A 17,409-nucleotide genomic window follows, 5' to 3' on the forward strand; every position below is an offset into this window, starting at 1 on the left:
TTCAACTCTAAAAAATACATTACACACTTAAAAAATTATATTTTTTTAATGTAAAATATATTTTTTTCATTTTCCAGGGGCCATGGCCTAGGCGGGCCCCCCTTCCCTCCGCCCATGCCAGTAGACTAGGCCTAGCCTGGGTGAGCCTTGGGAGCGCAGCCTACCCCTTAGCACGGTCAACCTTCCATCAACCTATTTTTGGATAGATTGACCCTCTTAATGTTTTTATGCTATTTTAAGTCAATAATGACTAATTTTATTTTAAGAAAGACCTCAATGCCCTTGAGCCTCCTTCTTCTATAAATATCTCCTCATTTCTTCTATTTAACATCAATCCATCATCGTTTCAAGCCTTTGAGCCTTCTCTTCTCTTCTCTTCTAAATTTCTTCTCCTCCTCCTCCTCTTTTTCTTCTTCTTCTTCTTCAATTTTTCTTGTTTGGCTCTCTTCATCATCAACTTCAAGTATTCATTTCAAACAAGTAGAGACCTTGGAGGAGCTTGTGATGCACTCTTGAAGAGCATTTCCAACCCTTTTAAGCTACCATCAAAAAGTTATCTTTTATCGAAAGAGCTAAGGAGCCACCTCTACACTAAATCGTTTTTTAAAAGGTATTTATAACTTTTCTTTCTACCATTTTATTGTCTTTTTTCTTCATACAAGTCGATGAAGGTCTACAGTTTCTCTGGAGCTAATGATCCTCCTTGAAACTCTCCGATCATGACCAAGGAAAACGTTTTTCCTCATTTCCTATTTTGATTAAGATCTTTTTTCTCTCTTTAACTTATCTTTTTATCATTTTAACTTGTTTTCCCATTTCTTTTATTTGTCAATTTTAAACTTGTTTTTCACTCATTTTAACTTTTTTCTCTTTCATTTTAACTTCTTTTATCTCATCGCTTTATCATTTTAATGTTTAATTCTCTCATTCTTAACTTTCCTCCATCGTTTTCACTTACATTTCTCTCATTTTAATTTTTCATGTTTATTTCTCTCTTTTTATTGCTCATTTCATTTGTCTCTCCTTTTAATTTTTCCACTTTCAAATCTCTCTCTCTCTTTCTTTCTCTTTGTTTATCTATATTTTTCCTAAATTTATTTTCATTTTTCTGTTTCTCTCTTTTAATTTCTTTTCGTGTATTCTCACTCTGTCATCGTATATCTATCCTTTCATTTTTCTATCTAATTCGTTTTTTTGTTGGCCTGATTGTTTGTGGATGTGTATTACGATGTAAAGATTTGGGGTATTTTCATCCTTTTGAGGTTGAGACATGTCCAACCCAAGAAGCACCCAAATATGTTTGATGTACATGTTAATTTGCATTGAGCATGTTATTTTTTATTTTTCAAGTTGATAATTCATCTTTCATATTTTTTAAACACTCATTTCTTTATAGCCTTCCATTGGTCTACCTATATTTCCAATACACCATTGAGTGACTTGCTAGATTAAATCTTACTTTTATCAATTTCTGACAAATGTTTCTTCTCTGTTATTTCATAGATGTATGTTATAATAGAAATTGTTTATTTCTTTCTTAAGCATATAGAATTTATGTAATCATACATATATGATCACTTATGGGATTCAAGAAAGCTCACAAGCACATCTTTGAGGAGCTTAAGTATGACAAGATCAAACCCTAACAAGATGATAATCTATTTAACGCAAAAATTTGAAACTTAAGCTTGAAGGGAAACACCCTTACAAATTCTACTATTTTCTTGAATTAAATATTTACTCTTTCTAACATATTATTTTCATATTTTTAATGTTGCAAAATCTCTCTCTTCGGGTCCTATGATGAACAAGAGCTATGGTCACCATCCATGTATTTTGATATCTTATTTTTCAAACAAAACTTGAAAAGTTTGCTATTGCAAAGCATGACAATTTGAAGCTATTTTTTGCAAAACAAGTAATATACAAGTGTGTTCCTAATCATACTTCCTCAAATAAGTTAAAAGTTTTCATTTTCAAAACTATCTTTAAATAAAGGCATTTGGAATTGTTGGACCTTGTACTGGTAGGCGAGTCTCTTTCTCTCTCATTTCAAAATAAAACTTCACTTTTCCTAAAGCACTCAAAAACCAAAACAAGATTGGGATGCAAACATGGATCCTACATCTTGGTTTGTTGTTGTGATCTAGATCAGAATTTGGATCCAAGAAAGATTCAAGAAAATTGATGAGGACATGATTTGAAGATCTAGACCTATATTTGATGATGGGATCTAGATTCAGATCTCGATCCAAGAAAGATTCTGGACAATTGGTCTGAATATGATTTGAAGATCTAGATCATGATATGATATTAAGATCTGAATTTTGAAATAATAGATTAGATTATGTAAAAGACAAATCACAAATCTAAAATTTAGACAGAAGATCTGGATATGTGACACCTGGACATGAAATCTAGATATGAAATCTAAGATAGGCTTGAACCTAGACCCTGACTTGATTGGGGTAGATGGGTTCAGAATTAACCAAATTATACTAGACCTGGCCTAAGTTTGACATGGGTTAAGGCCTAGATCCAGGATGGGATTAGCGTTTACTGGGCTTAGTTTGGATTCTTTTTCTTGGAATCCATGTTTAGTTGAAATCTGAGGTTGGCTCACTTTGAGTTTCTGTCTATTGGGCTCATGTGAATTTATATAAAATGCTAACTTCGATTAATGGGGCTCCTAAATTAAGTTTTATGAAAAATATGCATGTAATAGCAAAAGACCAAATTACCCCTAGCACAAAAAAATTAAATTGGTGGATCATGTGGGTAAGCTGATCACGCTGGATGGTGCATGTTAAAAACAAGGCTTTCTATGAAATTTGGCTAAAAGTAACCTTGTTGGCCCCTCCAAAACTCAAAATTTAAATTTTTATGGGTAAAATGGCCCTTTTTTTTTATGGTGAGCAAGCGTGGAATGAAAAATTTTAATGTAGGGCGTCCATTTGATGTAAAGCTAAAAGTACTTTGTGAAGGACTTGTTGATCATGTGAATACAGAAATGGTTTCCAAATTGATCAGAATTTGAACTGATACAAGTCTGAAATACTTAGGTTGGACACTAAAGAATATGATCCTACTTTGTTAAGAGCTCATCTGATCATGATTAAGAGAATTTTAGCTTAGACCAGCTAAAACTGGTGAGAGAATGTCACTCTAATTTCAAGACAACATTCTAGAACTCAAATTCAGATTTTAGAACTAAAAATAATTGAAGAAATACTCTATGGACTTTGATGAAAGCATATGTTTAGCTTGGTTCAGCTTGACATGGTTTTGGTCTTCCAGATTTGCATTGCATGGTCTTAGTGAGCTGATCAAGTTAGAGCAAGGTGGTTAAGGTGGGGAAAGCCTACTAAGCTGACTATAACATCTCCTAAGGTCTTGTAAAGGTGAGAAATGGTTTATTTGCTCAAATGTTAGGTAATTCTCGAAGTTTTGGTAAAAATCTCTAATTTTCAAGTTAAGTGATTGATGTACCGGTAAAATGGTAATTTACAATAGCATCGACCCAAGTGATCCTGCTCTAAGTGCTTAATGTTGTAGTAAAATGTGTTTGACTCAGTAATGACCCTTGTTCTTAAAATTTGTTCTTTAAAGTCAACTTTGAAATCGTATTGTGTAGGGTAAAATGGTCATTTTGATTTGTGCAAATTTGTTATTGATAAATGCCCCTCTTTATTATTGAGACAGGGGTGCTGTACTTAGTGGCGAAGAAAAAATGCACCAAATCTTAAAATTCTTGAAAGCATGATGATGAGATTTTGAAAGCAAACTTTAAAAGAAAATCCCCTTGGAGATATTAAAAAAATGCCTCAGTATAAATATCAGTGTGATCCTTGTACAATCCTTGTGAAATTTGATAAAAATTCTTTCGCTTGTGCCTATTGTATAATTCTTTTCCTTCATGGATAAAAACCTTTTAGCCAATGCTATGAAATTCATTTAAAACTATTGTTCTTTCATTTCCAAACAATACGTCGAGAAAAATTGCTCATCATGTCATAGAGTTTCTTAATACATGATTTCTCATTATTTTAATTCTCTTTGTAATCACAAGAAACTAAGTTTTGTTATTGGAGAAATTTTGAGTTGAGCACAGTGATTTTTTAGGTTGACACCTTTGGTAGTTTTCTTTTTCCATTTTTCTTGAATATAGTCATTTTTTGCATATTTCAGCTTGTTCTTATTTTTGCTTTTTTTAAGTTGGCCTTCACCTACAGGAAAGATACCACACCATTCTATAGGGTACTATGAGGATCCATTGTTTTGATGGTCATGTAACTTTATCATACACCATGTTACATCTATTGGGCTTTTTGCTATACCCTCATAACGAATTTTAGGTTGGCAATTCCTAAACCAATTGGTATAGAGAGCCAGATGTAGAACACTCTTGAAAATTACTTGCTCAAGTTAAGAAATCTTTAGAAGACACAAGTAGACAAATGCTCACAAATAACTTAATATAAGACACAAACTAATGAAATGGCTACACTTGCCCTAAGCTCATCTTTGAACACATGTCTTATCATTTCTTGCCTATTTTGCTTGGGTTAACTCAGTCTTTTATCATATGATCGGTTCTTAACAACCACTTGTTTTATTAAAGGGACAAAGGCAGTGACATTTCCTAGACCTTGATTCCTTCTATCTCATCAAAATTGTCTTTGCTTTTTCTAGTTGGTGCGATCATACCAGCACTAACGCATCGGATCCTATCAGAACTCCAAATTTAAGCATGCTTGGGCGAGAGTAGTACTGGGATGGGTGACCTCATTGGAAGTCTTCGTGTTGCATCCCCTTTTTGCCCGGCTCCGCTTTCCCTTCCCTTCTTTTGCCCGCCTCCCGTGTATGAACCGCAGCAGCGTGCGCATCACGCTCCTCGGCTCGGCCACCACGTGGGCCACCATCCACGACAAAGGAAGTCTAGGCGAGGGCCCGCGCAGCGCAGCATGCTCTCGTCGCCCACGCTCGTTGGGGGCCAAATCGGTAATTAGAAGATAGTTTTTTTCCTTTTCACCTTCTTTTCATATTCTTCCATCGCGAGCAAGAGGTCCTTGTTGCATGTTTCGACGGGCCGCTTTGCGCATAAGTGAATTGTCGTAGCATCTCCTAACTGGTGCGATCATACCGGCATTAACGCACCGGATCTCGTGAGAACTTTGAAGTTAAGCATGCTTGGGCGAGAGTAGTACTAGGATGGGTGACCTCTTGGGAAGTCCTCGTGTTCCATCCCTTTTTTCCTTGGCTCCGCTTTCCCTTCCCCTCTTTTGCCCCACGAACTGGCGCGGCGTCCTCATCACGCTCCCCGGCTCGACCACCACGTGGGCTGTCATCTGTGACGGAGGAGGTCCAGTTGAGGGCCCGCGCAGCGCAGCATGCTCTTGTTGTGAAAACTTGCCGGGGGTAAATCGGTAATCAGAAGATAGTTTTGTTTTTCCCCTTCTTTTTGTATTCTTTTGCGGCGAGCGGGAGGTCCTTGTTGCGTGTTTCGACGGGCCGCGTTGCGCATAAGTGAATTGTCTTCAAACTAACGCACCGGATCGGCTCTGATTTCCCTCCCCCTCTTTTGCCAACCTCCCGCAGTTGCCGGGGGCAAATCGGTAATCAGAATATAGTTTTTTTTTTTTTTCTTTCCCCCCATCTTTTCGTATTCTTCCGCGGCGAGCGGGAGGGCCTTGCTGCGTGTTTCGATGGGCCGCGTTGCGCGTAAGTGAATTGTCTTCGCACCTACTAGCGGGTGCGATAATACCTGCACTAATGCACTGGATCCCATCAGAACTTCGAAGTTAAGCGTGCTTGGGCGAGAGTAGTAGTGGGATGGCTGACCTCCTAGGAAGTTCTCGTGTTGCATCCCATTTTTGCCCAGCTCTGCTTTCCCTTCCCGTCTTTCGCCCCCCTCCCGCACATGAACCGGCACGGCCACCACGTGGGACGCTGCCCGCGACGGAGGAGGTCCAGGCGAGGGCCCGCGCAGCGCAGCATGCTCCCGTCGCCCACGCCCGACGGGGGACAAATCGGTAATCAGAAGAAGATAGTTTTCTTTTTTCTTTTTTTCTTTTTCCCCCCTTCTTTTCGTATTCTTCCGCGGCGAGCGGAAAGGTGTTTCCACGGGCCGTGTTGCGCATAAGTGAATTGTCTTCGCACCTCCTAGTGGGTGCGATCATACCAGCACTAACGCACCGGATCCTATCAATTAAGCGTGCTTGGGCGAGAGTAGTACAGGGATGGGTGACCTCCTGGGAAGTCCTCGTGTTGCATCCCCTTTTTGCACGGCTCCGCTTTCCCTTCCCGTCTTTTGCCCCCCTCCCGCGCACGAACCAACGCGGCGTGCACATCGCGCTCCTCGGCTCAGCCACCATGTGGGCTGCCCCCCGCGATGGAGGAGGTCCAGGCGAGGGCCCGCGCAGCGCAGCATGCTCCCGTCGCCCATGCTCGACGGGGGGCAAATCGGTAATCAGAAGATAGTTTTTTTTTCTTTTTTTCTTTTTCCCCTGCTTCTTTTTGTATTCTTACGCGGCGAGCGGGAGGGTGTTTCGACGGGCCGCGTTGCGCATAAGTGAATTGTCTTCGCACCTCCTAGCGGGTGCGATCATACTAGCACTAACCCACCGGATCCCATCAGAACTTCGAAGTTGAGCGTGCATGGGCGAGAGTAGTACTAGGATGGGTGACCTCCTGGGAAGTCCTCGTGTTGCATCCCCTTTTTGCCCCGCTCCGCTTTACCTTCCCGTCTTTTGCCCCCCTCCCGCGCACGAACCGCCGCGGCGTGCTCATCGCCCTCCTCTTCTCGGCCACCACGTGGGCCGCCCCCCCGCGACGGAGGAAGTCTAGGCGAGGGCCCGCGCAGCGCAGCATGCTCCCGTCGCCGACGCTTGACGGGGGGCAAATCGGTAATCAGAAGATAGTTTTCTTTTTTTCTTTTTCCGCCCTTCCTTTCGTATTCTTCCGCGGTGAGCGGTAGGGTGTTTCCACGGGCCGCGTTGCGCATAAATGAATTCTCTTCGCACCTCCTAGCGGGTGCGATCATTGGGTGACCTCCTGGGAAGTCCTCTTGTTGCGTCCCCTTTTTGCCCCGCTCCGCTTTACCTTCCTGTCTTTTGCCCCCCTCCCACGCACGAACCGCCGCGGCGTGCTCATCGGGCTCCTCTTCTCGGCCACCACGTGGGCCACCCCCCACGACGGAGGAGGTCCAGGCGAGGGCCCGCGCAACACAGCATGCTCCCGTCGCCGACGCTCGACGGGGGGCAAATCGGTAATCAGAAGATAGTTTTCTTTTTTCTTTTTTTCTTTTTTTCTTTTAGGTTGACACCTTTGGTAGTTTTCTTTTTCCATTTTTCTTGAATATAGTCATTTTTTGCATATTTCAGCTTGTTCTTATTTTTGCTTTTTTTAAGTTGGCGTTCACCTACAGGAAAGATACCACACCATTCTATAGGCTACTATGAGGTTCCATTGTTTTGATGGTCATGTAACTTTGTCATACACCATGTTACATCTATTGGGCTTTTTGCTATACCTTCATAACGAATTTTAGGTTGGCAATTCCTAAACCAATTGGTATAGAGAGCCATGTACAACACTCTTGAAAAGAAATTTTTAGAAGACACAAGTAGACAAATGCTCACAGATAACCTAATAGAAGACACAAACTAATGAAATGGCTACACTTGCCCTAAGCTCACCTCTGAACACATGTCTTATCATTTCTTGCCTATTTTGCTTGGGTTAACTCAGTCTTTTATCATATGATCGGTTCTTAACAACCACTTGTTTTATTAAAGGGACAAAGGCAGTGACATTTCCTAGACCTTGATTCCCTCTATCTCTTCAAAATTGTCTTTGCTTTTTCTAGTTGGTGCGATCATACCAGCACTAACGCATCAGATCCTATCAGAACTCCAAATTTAAGCATGCTTGGGCGAGAGTAGTACTGGGATGGGTGACCTCATTAGAAGTCTTCGTGTTGCATCCCCTTTTTGCCCGGCTCCGCTTTCCCTTCCCTTCTTTTGCCCGTCTCTCGTGCATGAACCGCAGCAGCGTGCGCATCACGCTCCTCGGCTCGGCCACCACGTGGGCCACCACCCACGACAAAGGAAGTCTAGGCGAGGGCCCGCGCAGCGCAGCATGCTCTCGTCGCCCACGCTCGTTGGGGGCCAAATCGGTAATTAGAAGATAGTTTTTTTCCTTTTCACCTTCTTTTCATATTCTTCCATCGCGAGCAAGAGGTCCTTGTTGCGTGTTTCGACGGGCCGCTTTGCGCATAAGTGAATTGTCGTAGCATCTCCTAACTGGTGCGATCATACCGGCATTAACGCACCGGATCTCGTGAGAACTTTGAAGTTAAGCATGCTTGGGCGAGAGTAGTACTAGGATGGATGACCTCTTGGGAAGTCCTCGTGTTCCATCCCTTTTTTCCTTGGCTCCGCTTTCCCTTCCCCTCTTTTGCCCCACGAACCGGCGCGGCGTCCTCATCACCCTCCCCGGCTCGACCACCACGTGGGCTAATCTGTGACGGAGGAGGTCCAGTTGAGGGCCCGCGCAGCGCAGCATGCTCTTGTTGCGAAAACTTGCCGGGGGTAAATCGGTAATCAGAAGATACTTTTGTTTTTCCCCTTCTTTTTGTATTCTTTCGCGGCGTGCGGGAGGTCCTTGTTACGTGTTTCGACGGGCCGCGTTGTGCATAAGTGAATTGTCTTCAAACTAACGCACCGGATCGGCTCTGATTTCCCTTCCCCTCTTTTGCCAACCTCCTGCGATTGCCGGGGGCAAATCGGTAATCAGAATATAGTTTTTTTTTTCTTTTTTTCAGCCATCTTTTCGTATTCTTCAACGGTGAGCGGGAGGGCCTTGCTGCGTGTTTCGACGGGCCGCGTTACGCGTAACTGAATTGTCTTCGCACCTACTAGCGGGTGCGATCATACCTGCACTAATGCACTGGATCCCATCAGAACTTCGAAGTTAAGCGTGCTTGGGCGAGAGTAGTAGTGGGATGGGTGACCTCCTGGGAAGTCCTCGTGTTGCATCCCATTTTAGTCCAGCTCCGCTTTCCCTTCCCGTCTTTTGCCCCCCTCCCGCGCACGAACCGGCGCGGCGACCACGTGGGCCGCTGCCCGCGACAGAGGAGGTCCAGGCGAGGGCCCGCGCAGCGCAGCATGCTCCTATCGCCCACGCCCGACGGGGGACAAATAGGTAATCAGAAGATAGTTTTCTTTTTTCTTTTTTTCTTTTTCCCCCTTTCTTTTCGTATTCTTCCGCGGCGAGCGGGAGGGTGTTTCCACGGGCCGCGTTGCGCATAAGTGAATTGTCCTCGCACCTCCTAGCGGGTCCGATCAAACCAGCACAAACGCACCGAATCCGATGAGAACTTCGAAGTTAAGCGTGCTTGGGCGAGAGTAGTACGGTGATGGGTGACCTCCTGGGAAGTCCTCGTGTTGCATCCCCTTTTTGCCCGGCTCCGCTTTCCCTTCCCGTCTTTTGCCCACCTCCCGCGCACGAACCAACGCGGCATGCAAATCGCGCTCCTCGGCTCGGCCACCACGTGGGCCGCCCCCCGCGACGGAGGAGGTCTAGGCGAGGGCCCGAGCAGCGCAGCATGCTCCCGGCGCCCACGCTCGATGGGGGGCATCCCCTTTTTGCCCGGCACCGCTTTCCCTTTCCGTCTTTTGTCGGCCTCCTGCGCACGAACAGCCGCGGCGTGCTCATCGCGCTCCTTTGGTCGGCCACCACGTGGGCCGCCCCCCGCGACGGAGGAGGTCCAGGCGAGGGCCCGCGCAACGCAGCATGCTCCCGTCGCCCACGCTCGACGGGGGGCAAATCGGTAATCAGCAGATAGTTTTTTTTTTTTTTTTTTTTCCACCGCTTCTTTTCGTATTCTTCCGCGGCGATTGGGAGGGTGTGTTTCGACGGGGCGCGTTGCGCATAAGTGAATTGTCTTCGCACCTCCTAGCGGGTGCGATCATTGCCCGGCACCGCTTTCCCTTTCCGTCTTTTGCCGGCCTCCCACGCACGAACCGCCGCGGGGTGCTCATCGCGCTCCTTTGCTGGGCCGCCCCCCGCGACGGAGGAGGTCCAGGCGAGGGCCCGCGCAACGAAGCATGCTCCCGTCGCCCACGCTCGACGGGGGGCAAATCGGTAATCAGCAGATAGTTTTTTTTATTTTTTTTTCCACCGCTTCTTTTCGTATTCTTCCGCGGCGGGTGGGATGTGTGTTTCGACGGGCCGCGTTGCGCATAAGTGAATTGTCTTCGCACCTCCTAGCGGGTGCGATCATACCAGCACTAACGCACCGGATCTCATCAGAACTCCGAAGTTAAGCGTGCTTGGGCGAGAGTAGTACTGGGATGGGTGACCTCCTGGGAAGTCCTCGTGTTGCATCCCCTTTTTGCCCGGCACCGCTTTCCCTTTCCGTCTTTTGCCGGCCTCCCGCGCACGAACCGCCGCGGCGTGCTCATCGCGCTCCTTTGCTCGGCCACCACGTGGGCCGCCCCCCGCGACGGAGGAGGTCCGGGCGAGGGCCCGCGCAACGCAGCATGCTCCCGTCGCCCACGCTCGACGGGGGGCAAATCGGTAATCAGCAGATAGTTTTTTTATTCTTTTTTCCACCGCTTCTTTTCGTATTCTTCTGCGGCGAGTGGGAGGGTGTGTTTCGACGGGCCGCGTTGCGCATAAGTGAATTGTCTTCGCACCTCCTAGCGGGTGCGATCATTGCCCGGCACCGCTTTCCCTTTCCGTCTTTTGCCGGCTTCCCGCGCACGAACCGCCGCGGCGTGCTCATCGCGCTCCTTTGCTCGGCCACCACGTGGGCCGCCCCCCGCGACGGAGGAGGTCCAGGCGAGGGCCCGCGCAACGCAGCATGCTCCCGTCGCCCACGCTCGACGGGGGCAAATCGGTAATCAGAAGATAGTTTTTTTTATTTTTTTTTCCACCGCTTCTTTTCGTATTCTTCCGTGGCGAGTGGGACGGTGTGTTTCGACGGGCCGCGTTGCGCATAAGTGAATTGTCTTCGCACCTCCTAGCAGGTGCGATCATACCAGCACTAACGCACCGGATCCCATCAGAACTCCGAAGTTAAGCGTGCTTGGGCGAGAGTAGTACTGGGATGGGTGACCTCTTGGGAAGTCCTCGTGTTGCATCCCCTTTTTGCCCGGCACCGCTTTCCCTTTCCGTCTTTTGCCGGCCTCCCGCGCACGAACCGCCGCGGTGTGCTCATCGCGCTCCTTTGCTCGGCCACCACGTGGGCCACCCCCCGCAACGGAGGAGGTCCAGGCGAGGGCCCGCGCAACGCAGCATGCTCCCGTCGCCCACGCTCGACGGGGGGCAAATCGGTAATCAGCAGATAGTTTTTTTTATTTTTTTTTCCACCGCTTCTTTTCGTATTCTTCCGCGGCGAGTGGGAGGGTGTGTTTCGACGGGCCGCGTTGCGCATAAGTGAATTGTCTTCGCACCTCCTAGCGGGTGCGATCATTGCCCGGCACCGCTTTCCCTTTCCGTCTTTTGCCGGCCTCCCGCGCACGAACCGCCGTGGCGTGCTCATCGCGCTCCTTTGCTCGGCCACCACGTGGGCCGCCCCCCGCGACGGAGGAGGTCCAGGCGAGGGCCCGCGCAATGCAGCATGCTCCCGTCGCCCACGCTCGACGGGGGGCAAATCGGTAATCAGCAGATAGTTTTTTTTATTTTTTTTTCCACCGCTTCTTTTCGTATTCTTCCACGGGGAGTGGGAGGGTGTGTTTCGACGGGCCGCGTTGCGCATAAGTGAATTGTCTTCGCACCTCCTAGCGGGTGCGATCATTGCCTGGCATCGCTTTCCCTTTCCGTCTTTTGCCGGCCACCCGCGCACGAACCGCCGCGGCGTGCTCATCGCGCTCCTTTGCTCGGCCACCACGTGGGCCGCCCCCCGCGACGGAGGAGGTCCAGGCGAGGGCCCGCGCAACGCAGCATGCTCCCGTCGCCCACGCTCGACGGGGGGCAAATCGGTAATCAGCAGATAGTTTTTTTTATTTTTTTTTCCACCGCTTCTTTTCGTATTCTTCCGCGGCGAGTGGGAGGGTGTGTTTCGACGGGCCGCGTTGCGCATAAGTGGATTGTCTTCGCACCTCCTAGCGGGTGCGATCATACCAGCACTAACGCACCGGATCCCATCAGAACTCCGAAGTTAAGCGTGCTTGGGCGAGAGTAGTACTGGGATGGGTGACCTCCTGGGAAGTCCTCGTGTTGCATCCCCTTTTTGCCCGGCACCGCTTTCCCTTTCCGTCTTTTGCCGGCCTCCCGCGCACGAACCGCCGCGGTGTGCTCATCGCGCTCCTTTGCTCGGCCACCACGTGGGCCGCCCCTCGCGACGGAGGAGGTACAGGCGAGGGCCCGCGCAACGCAGCATCGCCCACGCTCGACGGGGGGCAAATCGGTAATCAGAAGATAGTTTTTTTTATTTTTTTTTTCCACCGCTTCTTTTCGTATTCTTCCGCGGCGAGTGGGAGGGTGTGTTTCGACGGGCCGCGTTGCGCATAAGTGGATTGTCTTCGCACCTCCTAGCGGGTGCGATCATACCAGCACTAACGCACCGGATCCCATCAGAACTCCGAAGTTAAGCGTGCTTGGGCGAGAGTAGTACTGGGATGGGTGACCTCCTGGGAAGTCCTCGTGTTGCATCCCCTTTTTGCCCGGCACCGCTTTCCCTTTCCGTCTTTTGCCGGCCTCCCGCGCACGAACCGCCGCGGTGTGCTCATCGCGCTCCTTTGCTCGGCCACCACGTGGGCCGCCCCTCGCGACGGAGGAGGTACAGGCGAGGGCCCGCGCAACGCAGCATCGCCCACGCTCGACGGGGGGCAAATCGGTAATCAGAAGATAGTTTTTTTTATTTTTTTTTCCACCGCTTCTTTTCGTATTCTTCCGCGGCGAGTGGGAGGGTGTGTTTCGACGGGCCGCGTTGCGCATAAGTGGATTGTCTTCGCACCTCCTAGCGGGTGCGATCATACCAGCACTAACGCACCGGATCCCATCAGAACTCCGAAGTTAAGCGTGCTTGGGCGAGAGTAGTACTGGGATGGGTGACCTCCTGGGAAGTCCTCGTGTTGCATCCCCTTTTTGCCCGGCACCGCTTTCCCTTTCCGTCTTTTGCCGGCCTCCCGCGCACGAACCGCCGCGGTGTGCTCATCGCGCTCCTTTGCTCGGCCACCACGTGGGCCGCCCCTCGCGACGGAGGAGGTACAGGCGAGGGCCCGCGCAACGCAGCATCGCCCACGCTCGACGGGGGGCAAATCGGTAATCAGAAGATAGTTTTTTTTATTTTTTTTTTCCACCGCTTCTTTTCGTATTCTTCCGCGGCGAGTGGGAGGGTGTGTTTCGACGGGCCGCGTTGCGCATAAGTGGATTGTCTTCGCACCTCCTAGCGGGTGCGATCATACCAGCACTAACGCACCGGATCCCATCAGAACTCCGAAGTTAAGCGTGCTTGGGCGAGAGTAGTACTGGGATGGGTGACCTCCTGGGAAGTCCTCGTGTTGCATCCCCTTTTTGCCCGGCACCGCTTTCCCTTTCCGTCTTTTGCCGGCCTCCCGCGCACGAACCGCCGCGGTGTGCTCATCGCGCTCCTTTGCTCGGCCACCACGTGGGCCGCCCCTCGCGACGGAGGAGGTACAGGCGAGGGCCCGCGCAACGCAGCATCGCCCACGCTCGACGGGGGGCAAATCGGTAATCAGAAGATAGTTTTTTTTATTTTTTTTTTCCACCGCTTCTTTTCGTATTCTTCCGCGGCGAGTGGGAGGGTGTGTTTCGACGGGCCGCGTTGCGCATAAGTGGATTGTCTTCGCACCTCCTAGCGGGTGCGATCATACCAGCACTAACGCACCGGATCCCATCAGAACTCCGAAGTTAAGCGTGCTTGGGCGAGAGTAGTACTGGGATGGGTGACCTCCTGGGAAGTCCTCGTGTTGCATCCCCTTTTTGCCCGGCACCGCTTTCCCTTTCCGTCTTTTGCCGGCCTCCCGCGCACGAACCGCCGCGGTGTGCTCATCGCGCTCCTTTGCTCGGCCACCACGTGGGCCGCCCCTCGCGACGGAGGAGGTACAGGCGAGGGCCCGCGCAACGCAGCATCGCCCACGCTCGACGGGGGGCAAATCGGTAATCAGAAGATAGTTTTTTTTATTTTTTTTTTCCACCGCTTCTTTTCGTATTCTTCCGCGGCGAGTGGGAGGGTGTGTTTCGACGGGCCGCGTTGCGCATAAGTGGATTGTCTTCGCACCTCCTAGCGGGTGCGATCATACCAGCACTAACGCACCGGATCCCATCAGAACTCCGAAGTTAAGCGTGCTTGGGCGAGAGTAGTACTGGGATGGGTGACCTCCTGGGAAGTCCTCGTGTTGCATCCCCTTTTTGCCCGGCACCGCTTTCCCTTTCCGTCTTTTGCCGGCCTCCCGCGCACGAACCGCCGCGGTGTGCTCATCGCGCTCCTTTGCTCGGCCACCACGTGGGCCGCCCCTCGCGACGGAGGAGGTACAGGCGAGGGCCCGCGCAACGCAGCATCGCCCACGCTCGACGGGGGGCAAATCGGTAATCAGAAGATAGTTTTTTTTATTTTTTTTTCCACCGCTTCTTTTCGTATTCTTCCGCGGCGAGTGGGAGGGTGTGTTTCGACGGGCCGCGTTGCGCATAAGTGGATTGTCTTCGCACCTCCTAGCGGGTGCGATCATACCAGCACTAACGCACCGGATCCCATCAGAACTCCGAAGTTAAGCGTGCTTGGGCGAGAGTAGTACTGGGATGGGTGACCTCCTGGGAAGTCCTCGTGTTGCATCCCCTTTTTGCCCGGCACCGCTTTCCCTTTCCGTCTTTTGCCGGCCTCCCGCGCACGAACCGCCGCGGTGTGCTCATCGCGCTCCTTTGCTCGGCCACCACGTGGGCCGCCCCTCGCGACGGAGGAGGTACAGGCGAGGGCCCGCGCAACGCAGCATCGCCCACGCTCGACGGGGGGCAAATCGGTAATCAGAAGATAGTTTTTTTTATTTTTTTTTTCCACCGCTTCTTTTCGTATTCTTCCGCGGCGAGTGGGAGGGTGTGTTTCGACGGGCCGCGTTGCGCATAAGTGGATTGTCTTCGCACCTCCTAGCGGGTGCGATCATACCAGCACTAACGCACCGGATCCCATCAGAACTCCGAAGTTAAGCGTGCTTGGGCGAGAGTAGTACTGGGATGGGTGACCTCCTGGGAAGTCCTCGTGTTGCATCCCCTTTTTGCCCGGCACCGCTTTCCCTTTCCGTCTTTTGCCGGCCTCCCGCGCACGAACCGCCGCGGTGTGCTCATCGCGCTCCTTTGCTCGGCCACCACGTGGGCCGCCCCTCGCGACGGAGGAGGTACAGGCGAGGGCCCGCGCAACGCAGCATCGCCCACGCTCGACGGGGGCAAATCGGTAATCAGAAGATAGTTTTTTTTATTTTTTTTTTCCACCGCTTCTTTTCGTATTCTTCCGCGGCGAGTGGGAGGGTGTGTTTCGACGGGCCGCGTTGCGCATAAGTGGATTGTCTTCGCACCTCCTAGCGGGTGCGATCATACCAGCACTAACGCACCGGATCCCATCAGAACTCCGAAGTTAAGCGTGCTTGGGCGAGAGTAGTACTGGGATGGGTGACCTCCTGGGAAGTCCTCGTGTTGCATCCCCTTTTTGCCCGGCACCGCTTTCCCTTTCCGTCTTTTGCCGGCCTCCCGCGCACGAACCGCCGCGGTGTGCTCATCGCGCTCCTTTGCTCGGCCACCACGTGGGCCGCCCCTCGCGACGGAGGAGGTACAGGCGAGGGCCCGCGCAACGCAGCATCGCCCACGCTCGACGGGGGGCAAATCGGTAATCAGAAGATAGTTTTTTTATTTTTTTTTCCACCGCTTCTTTCGTATTCTTCCGCGGCGAGTGGGAGGGTGTTTCGACGGGCCGCGTGCGCATAAGTGGATTGTCTTCGCACCTCCTAGCGGGTGCGATCATACCAGCACTAACGCACCGGATCCCATCAGAACTCCGAAGTTAAGCGTGCTTGGCGAGAGTAGTACTGGATGGTGACCTCCTGGGAAGTCCTCGGTTGCATCCCCTTTTGCCCGGCACCGCTTCCCTTTCCGTCTTTTGCCGCCTCCCGCGCACGAACCGCCGCGTGTGCTCATCGCGCTCCTTGCTCGGCCACCACGTGGGCCGCCCCTCGCGACGGAGGAGTACAGCGAGGCCCGCGCAACGCAGCATCGCCCACGCTCGACGGGGCAAATCGTAATCAGAAGATAGTTTTTTTATTTTTTTTCCACCGCTTCTTTTCGTATCTTCCGCGCGAGTGGAGGGTGTTCGACGGGCCGCGTGCGCATAATGGATGTCTCGCACCTCCTAGCGGTCGATCATACCAGCACTAACGCACCGGATCCCATCAGAACTCCGAAGTTAAGCGGCTTGGGCGAGAGTAGTACTGGAGGTGACCTCCTGGAAGTCCTCGGTGCATCCCCTTTTGCCCGCACCGCTTTCCCTTCCGTCTTTGCCGCCTCCCGCGCACAACCGCCGCGGTGTCATCGCGCTCCTTGCTCGGCCACCACGTGGCCGCCCCTCGCGACGGAGAGGTACAGCAGGCCCGCGCAACGCAGCATCGCCCACGCTCGACGGGGGCAAATCGGTAATCAGAAGATAGTTTTTTTATTTTTTTTTCCACCGCTCTTTCGATCTCCGCCGAGTGGAGGGTGTTCGACGGCCGCGTGCGCATAAGTGGATGTCTTCGCACCTCCTACGGTGCGATCATACCAGCACAACGCACCGATCCCATCAAACTCCGAATTAAGCGCTGGCGAGAGTAGTACTGGATGGGTGACCTCCTGGAAGTCCCGTTGCATCCCCTTTTGCCCGCACCGCTTCCCTTCCGTCTTGCCGGCCTCCCGCGCACGAACCGCCGCGGTGCTCATCGCCTCCTTTCCGGCCACCACGTGGCCGCCCCTCGCGACGAGAGACAGCGAGGGCCCGCGCAACGCAGCATCGCCCACGCCACGGGGCAAATCGGTAATCAAAAATTTTTTATTTTTCCACCGCTCTTCGTATCTCCGCGGCGATGGAGGTTTCGACGGCCCGTTGCGCATAATGGATGTCTCGCACCTCCACGGTGCGATCATACCAGCACTAACGCACCGATCCCATCAAACTCCGAAGTAAGCGGCTGCGAGAGTAGTACTGGGATGGACCCCTGGAATCCGGTTGCATCCCCTTTGGCCCCACCGCTTCCCTTCCGTCTTTGCCGGCCCCCGCGCACGAACCGCCGCGGGTGCCATCGCGCTCCTTTGCTCGCCACCAGTGGCCGCCCCTCGCGACGAGGAGTACAGGCGAGGCCCGCGCAACGCACATCGCCCACAGCTCGACGGGGGGCAAATCGGTAATCAGAAGATAGTTTTTTT

At 51.2% G+C, this 17,409-nt stretch overlaps 18 non-coding genes and 4 pseudogenes across 18 annotated transcripts; all 22 read left to right on the forward strand.

Moving 5' to 3' along the window:
- The first annotated feature begins 4,693 nt into the window (after positions 1-4,693).
- LOC116258274 (5S ribosomal RNA) lies at positions 4,694-4,812 on the forward strand (annotated as a pseudogene).
- Positions 4,813-5,129: 317 nt separating this feature from the next.
- LOC116258268 (5S ribosomal RNA) lies at positions 5,130-5,248 on the forward strand. The gene has a single exon (XR_004173683.1). It is a non-coding gene; the product is annotated as a 5S ribosomal RNA (ribosomal RNA).
- A 502-nt stretch (positions 5,249-5,750) lies between these two features.
- LOC116258263 (5S ribosomal RNA) lies at positions 5,751-5,869 on the forward strand. Its single transcript, XR_004173678.1, has one exon. It is a non-coding gene; the product is annotated as a 5S ribosomal RNA (ribosomal RNA).
- Positions 5,870-6,167: 298 nt separating this feature from the next.
- LOC116258206 (5S ribosomal RNA) lies at positions 6,168-6,276 on the forward strand (annotated as a pseudogene).
- A 320-nt stretch (positions 6,277-6,596) lies between these two features.
- LOC116258254 (5S ribosomal RNA) lies at positions 6,597-6,715 on the forward strand. The gene has a single exon (XR_004173670.1). It is a non-coding gene; the product is annotated as a 5S ribosomal RNA (ribosomal RNA).
- A 1,153-nt stretch (positions 6,716-7,868) lies between these two features.
- Positions 7,869-7,987, forward strand: LOC116258203 (5S ribosomal RNA; annotated as a pseudogene).
- A 317-nt stretch (positions 7,988-8,304) lies between these two features.
- Positions 8,305-8,423, forward strand: LOC116258273 (5S ribosomal RNA). Its single transcript, XR_004173688.1, has one exon. It is a non-coding gene; the product is annotated as a 5S ribosomal RNA (ribosomal RNA).
- A 499-nt stretch (positions 8,424-8,922) lies between these two features.
- Positions 8,923-9,041, forward strand: LOC116258251 (5S ribosomal RNA). The gene has a single exon (XR_004173667.1). It is a non-coding gene; the product is annotated as a 5S ribosomal RNA (ribosomal RNA).
- Positions 9,042-9,336: 295 nt separating this feature from the next.
- On the forward strand, positions 9,337-9,455 carry LOC116258271 (5S ribosomal RNA). Its single transcript, XR_004173686.1, has one exon. It is a non-coding gene; the product is annotated as a 5S ribosomal RNA (ribosomal RNA).
- Positions 9,456-10,273: 818 nt separating this feature from the next.
- LOC116258247 (5S ribosomal RNA) lies at positions 10,274-10,392 on the forward strand. The gene has a single exon (XR_004173663.1). It is a non-coding gene; the product is annotated as a 5S ribosomal RNA (ribosomal RNA).
- Positions 10,393-11,031: 639 nt separating this feature from the next.
- Positions 11,032-11,150, forward strand: LOC116258249 (5S ribosomal RNA). The gene has a single exon (XR_004173665.1). It is a non-coding gene; the product is annotated as a 5S ribosomal RNA (ribosomal RNA).
- A 965-nt stretch (positions 11,151-12,115) lies between these two features.
- LOC116258201 (5S ribosomal RNA) lies at positions 12,116-12,234 on the forward strand. The gene has a single exon (XR_004173629.1). It is a non-coding gene; the product is annotated as a 5S ribosomal RNA (ribosomal RNA).
- A 310-nt stretch (positions 12,235-12,544) lies between these two features.
- LOC116258234 (5S ribosomal RNA) lies at positions 12,545-12,663 on the forward strand. Its single transcript, XR_004173651.1, has one exon. It is a non-coding gene; the product is annotated as a 5S ribosomal RNA (ribosomal RNA).
- Positions 12,664-12,972: 309 nt separating this feature from the next.
- LOC116258245 (5S ribosomal RNA) lies at positions 12,973-13,091 on the forward strand. Its single transcript, XR_004173662.1, has one exon. It is a non-coding gene; the product is annotated as a 5S ribosomal RNA (ribosomal RNA).
- A 310-nt stretch (positions 13,092-13,401) lies between these two features.
- Positions 13,402-13,520, forward strand: LOC116258257 (5S ribosomal RNA). Its single transcript, XR_004173673.1, has one exon. It is a non-coding gene; the product is annotated as a 5S ribosomal RNA (ribosomal RNA).
- Positions 13,521-13,830: 310 nt separating this feature from the next.
- On the forward strand, positions 13,831-13,949 carry LOC116258269 (5S ribosomal RNA). The gene has a single exon (XR_004173684.1). It is a non-coding gene; the product is annotated as a 5S ribosomal RNA (ribosomal RNA).
- Positions 13,950-14,259: 310 nt separating this feature from the next.
- On the forward strand, positions 14,260-14,378 carry LOC116258207 (5S ribosomal RNA). The gene has a single exon (XR_004173630.1). It is a non-coding gene; the product is annotated as a 5S ribosomal RNA (ribosomal RNA).
- A 309-nt stretch (positions 14,379-14,687) lies between these two features.
- On the forward strand, positions 14,688-14,806 carry LOC116258209 (5S ribosomal RNA). The gene has a single exon (XR_004173631.1). It is a non-coding gene; the product is annotated as a 5S ribosomal RNA (ribosomal RNA).
- A 310-nt stretch (positions 14,807-15,116) lies between these two features.
- Positions 15,117-15,235, forward strand: LOC116258220 (5S ribosomal RNA). Its single transcript, XR_004173639.1, has one exon. It is a non-coding gene; the product is annotated as a 5S ribosomal RNA (ribosomal RNA).
- Positions 15,236-15,544: 309 nt separating this feature from the next.
- Positions 15,545-15,663, forward strand: LOC116258226 (5S ribosomal RNA). Its single transcript, XR_004173644.1, has one exon. It is a non-coding gene; the product is annotated as a 5S ribosomal RNA (ribosomal RNA).
- A 304-nt stretch (positions 15,664-15,967) lies between these two features.
- On the forward strand, positions 15,968-16,082 carry LOC116258272 (5S ribosomal RNA). Its single transcript, XR_004173687.1, has one exon. It is a non-coding gene; the product is annotated as a 5S ribosomal RNA (ribosomal RNA).
- Positions 16,083-16,366: 284 nt separating this feature from the next.
- On the forward strand, positions 16,367-16,480 carry LOC116258208 (5S ribosomal RNA; annotated as a pseudogene).
- Positions 16,481-17,409: the final 929 nt, after the last annotated feature.

The sequence above is a fragment of the Nymphaea colorata genome, chromosome 7 (genome assembly GCF_008831285.2).
Source record: "Nymphaea colorata isolate Beijing-Zhang1983 chromosome 7, ASM883128v2, whole genome shotgun sequence".
In the NCBI taxonomy this organism is placed as follows: Eukaryota; Viridiplantae; Streptophyta; class Magnoliopsida; order Nymphaeales; family Nymphaeaceae; genus Nymphaea; species Nymphaea colorata.